A 4,649-nucleotide genomic window follows, 5' to 3' on the forward strand; every position below is an offset into this window, starting at 1 on the left:
AATGTGGGAGAGCCTCATCTGATCAGTTGAGGCTGGAGAACAAAAAGACTGACTCTACTCCCAGTAAGAGAAAAATTCTTTCTACCTGACCACCTTCAAATTGGGATAACAGCTTTTTCCTACCTGTATGTGTGCATGCTAAGTCACTTCAGTTGTGTCCAACTCTTTGTGACCCTATGAACCGTAGCCCACCAGGCTCCTCTGTCCTTGGTATTCTCCAGGCAAGAATACTGGGGTGGATTGCCATGCCCTTTTCCAGGGGATCTTCCTGACTTAGGGATTGAACCAGCATCTTTTACATCTCCTGCATTGGCAGGCAGGTTCTTTACCACTAGATCCACCTGGGAAGCCTTTTATACTTGAACTTTATTCTCCTTCCTTTATACTGGAACTGAAACATTGGCTCTTCCTGAGTTTCAAGCCTGCTGGCCTTTGGGCTGAAACTATACCATCGGCTCTCCTGGTACACAGGCCTCTAGCATCAGACTGTGAAACTACCATGAGCTCTTGGTCAGCAGCTTGCTGACTCATCCTGCAGATCTTAGGATCTGTTTGTATTTCAGTTTTTCTACAGAACTCTATTACAAGTAGCTGTGCCATTTTCCATTACTTCTAGCAATAAACAAGAGTTTCACTTGTTCCACATCCTCACTAACACTTGTTTTAATTTAGTTAAATTTTGGACACTTTAGTAAGTATATAGTGCTATCTCATCATGCCTTAAATTTGTATCCCTTGATAATTAATTATGTTGAACATGATATCTTGTACTTTACTATTTGTATATCTTCTTTTGTGAGCTACTTGCTGAGGTCTTTTGCCAAGTTTTTTTTTTTGGCTGCACCGTGCAGCTTGCAGGATCTTAGTTCCCTGACCAGGGATTGAACCCATGCCCGCTGCAGTGGAAGTGCACAGTCCTACCCAGGAAAGTCCCCAGTCTTTGGTATTTTTAGCAACTTTATTGAGATATCACTCACATGTCACACAATTCACCCATTTAAAGTGTACAGTCTAGTGACTTCTAGTATATGAACAGCGTTATTTATCCATCACCACAGTCAAGTTTAGAAAAAAATCACTACTTCAAAAACGAGCTCTGCATCTGTTGACCATTACTCCCTAAACCCCAACCCATCTTCTACAGTCAGAAGAAACCACTAATCTACCTGCTGCCTCTACAGGTTTGCCTATTCTGGGCATTTCATATAAAATTAAGCATACTGTCTGTGCTCCTTTGTGACTGGCTTTTTTCACTTAGCATGTTTTCAAGACTCATTCATGCTGTAGTATATAACAGTACTTCAGTGCTTTTTATGGCTGAGTAATACTCTCTTATAAAGATATATCACATTTTGTTTATCTGTTCATCAATTGATAAACTTCTGATTTTCTACATTTTTTGCTATTATGAATAATGCTGCTATGAATATTTATGTACTACAAGCTTTATGGCACCCCCTCCAGTACTTTTGCCTAGAAAATCCCATGGACATCCCGGAAGCGCGAGCAAGGCCGCCAGATGTGCAGGCAGCGGAGGAGGAGGAAGAGATGGACCCCCCAGACTCGGCCTCGAGGGTCTTCTGTAGCCGCATCCTGAGCATGGTGAATGCGGACGATGTCAGTGCCATCATCCTGGCCCAGAAGAACATGCTGGACCGCTTTGAAAAGACCAACGAGATGCTGCTCAACTTCAACAACCTGTCAAGTGCCCGCCTGCAGCAGATGAACGAGCGCTTCCTGCACCACACAAGGACCCTGGTGAAGATGAAACGGAACTTGGACAGCATCTTCCGCAGGATCAGGACACTGAAAGGGAAGCTGGCCAGACAGCACCCGGAGGCCTTCAGCCACATCCCAGAGGCATCTCTCCTGGAGGACGAAGATGAAGACCCCATTCCGCCTAGCACCACCACCACCATCGCCACCTCAGAACAGAGCACAGGCTCGTGTGACACCAGTCCCGACACTGTCTCGCCCTCCCTCAGCCCTGGCTTCAAGGACCTGTCCCACATCCGGCCTGGTTCCCCTGCCATCAATGGTCGCAGCCATACAGATGACGAGGAGATGCCGGGCGAGTAGCCCTGCTCCCAGGAGCTCCGAGGGGGTCTCAGGGCAGCAGCAGCGTCACTCCCCAGATGTCTGAAGTGGCAATGGAGAACCCTGCCTCGAGATACTCAGCTTTACCACCCTAGTCTGTCACTTAGGGCTTGCTGAGGGGACAAGGCTCCCTCCTTAGAATTTCTGGGGATCTTTCATTCCTGCTCCTTCCTCACTGAGAACATCTTTTCTGTAGATTCCTCTATCAAACTGGGGATGACCAGTCCATCTGGAGTTGGGCTGGGCACAGGGAGCTTTTCCAGAGTCAGGCCGTAGGTCTACTCTGAACAACACTTCAAGCTTCCCAGAGACCAGAGCCAGATGTCCCCTACCCCAGCCCCCTGGTCAGAACCCCCTCAAGACAGTCAAGCACTGTCATCCGTGTCCACCCAGCCCACCCCTGCGCCTACTGATTCTGGTCTTCTTGCCCCTTCCTCCAATGAGAGTACTGAATCCTTTCTCCAATCATTATCTCAAGGAGGTTTCTGAAACAGTTGTAGAAGGCTCAAGACAGAGATTAGCCATCCACTCAGCCCCAAGCCTGTTTCTCTGACCAGAGGTGTAGACCTCTAGAGCCTAACAAGCCTCTCCTAGGGCCTTTGTGGAGCAAGCCGAGCAACGTTGGAGAACAGAGTTAAGTGGAATATTTTTGTACCCGATGTTTACAGATGCTGTTGGGAAGTTATCAATAAAGAGACTCTGTTACTAAAAAGGGGAAAAAAAAAAAGAAAGAAAGAAAATCCCATGGACGGAGGAGCCTGGTGGGCTGCAGTCCATGCGGTTGTGAAGAGTCAGACACGACTGAGCAACTTCACTTTCACTTTTCACTTTCATGCATTGGAGAAGGAAATGGCAACCCACTCCAGTGTTCTTGCCTGGAGAATCCCAGGGACGGGGGAGCCTGGTGGGCTTCCATCTATGGGGTCACACAGAGTCGGACACGACTGAAGCGACTTAGTATTAGCATATTTTCATTTCTCTTGAGTACATACTTAAGAGTGGAATTGCTTGATCATATTGTGATTGAGGAACTGGTAAACTGTTTTCAAGGTGACTGCACTAGTTTCCATTCCTACCAGCAGTGTATTAGGGTTTCATTTTCTACCAGTCCCCGTCAACCCATATTATCGTCCATCTTTTTTATTATAGCTGCTCTGGTGAGTGTAGAGTGGTATATCTCATTGTGGTTTTGATTGGCATTTCCCTGACGGCTCCTGCTGTTGAGGATCTTTCTGTGTGCTTAGGGCTATACGTATATCTTTCTTGTAGAAGTGGTTATTCAAATCCTTTATCAATTTTTAAAATTGAGTAGTCTTTTAATTATTGAGTTGTAATAGTTCTTTATATATCCTACTACAGATACCTAATCAGATATATAATTTGTAAGGATTTCCTCACCTTCTATGGGTTGCCTTTTTATTTTATTTTTAACTTAGATGATATCCAGATTTTATTTTTTCTTTTGTCAATTTTCCTTTTTGATGTCATAGCTAAGAAATCAAGGTCATGATGATTTACAAACTTGTTTTATTCTAAGAGTTATACATTTTTAACTCTTATGTTTGTATCTTTGATCCACTCTGAGTTAATTTTTGTATATGGTGGGACATAGTAGGGAAAATTCATTCTTTGGTAAGTAGATATTCAGACACCATTGAATTGTCTTGGACCCTTGTCAAAAATCAATTGACCGTAAATGTTGGTGTAAATGTATGGACTTCTAATTCTATTTCATTGATCTATATATCGATCTTTATGCCAGTACTATGCTGTCTTGATTATAGTAACTTGTCATAGGTTTTGAAATCGGGTGGTATAAATTTAACTTTGTTCTTCTTTTTAAGAATGTTATTGCTTATTCTGGGTCCCTTGCATTTCCATATGATTTTAAGATCAGTTTGTCAATTTCTGCAAAGAAGCAGATTTTGATAGGATTTTGATAGGGATTGCATTGAATCCACAGATCAGTTTGAAAAATATTGCCATCTTTAACAATATTAAGTTTTCTGATCTTCTGATATATGAACATGGGCTGGTTTTCCATTTATTTAGGTTACCTTTTTTTTGACAATGTTTTTTAGTTTTCAGAGTATAAGTTTTATACTTCTTTGGTTATATTCATCCTAAGTGTATCATTCTTTCTTATGCTGTTGTTGTTCAGTAGCTAAGTCATGTTCGACTCTTTGCAACCCCACGGGCTGCAGCATACCAGGCTTCCCTGTCCTTCACTATCTCCTGAAGTTTACTCAAACTCATGTCCATTGAGTCGATGATGCCATCTAACCATCTCATCCTTTGTTGCTCCCTTCTCCTCCTTTCCTTAATCTTTCCCAGCATCAAGGTCTTTTCCAGTGAGTCGGTTCTTCACATTAGGTGGCCAAATTATTGGAGCTTCAGCTTCAGTATCATTTCTTCCAATAAATATTCATGGTTGATTTCCTTTAGGATTGACTTGTTTGATCTCCTTGCAGTCCAGGGAACTCTCAAGAGTCTTCTCCAGCACCACAATTTAAAAGCATCAATTCTTCAGCACTCAGCCCTCATTATGGTCC

The 4,649-nt window shown here is 43.2% G+C and overlaps 1 pseudogene; it reads left to right on the top strand.

Moving 5' to 3' along the window:
- Nucleotides 1-1,492: 1,492 nt before the first annotated feature.
- Nucleotides 1,493-2,809, top strand: LOC109572969 (kxDL motif-containing protein 1 pseudogene; annotated as a pseudogene).
- Nucleotides 2,810-4,649: the final 1,840 nt, after the last annotated feature.

The sequence above is a fragment of the Bos indicus genome, chromosome 18 (genome assembly GCF_029378745.1).
Source record: "Bos indicus isolate NIAB-ARS_2022 breed Sahiwal x Tharparkar chromosome 18, NIAB-ARS_B.indTharparkar_mat_pri_1.0, whole genome shotgun sequence".
NCBI lineage: Eukaryota > Metazoa > Chordata > Mammalia > Artiodactyla > Bovidae > Bos > Bos indicus.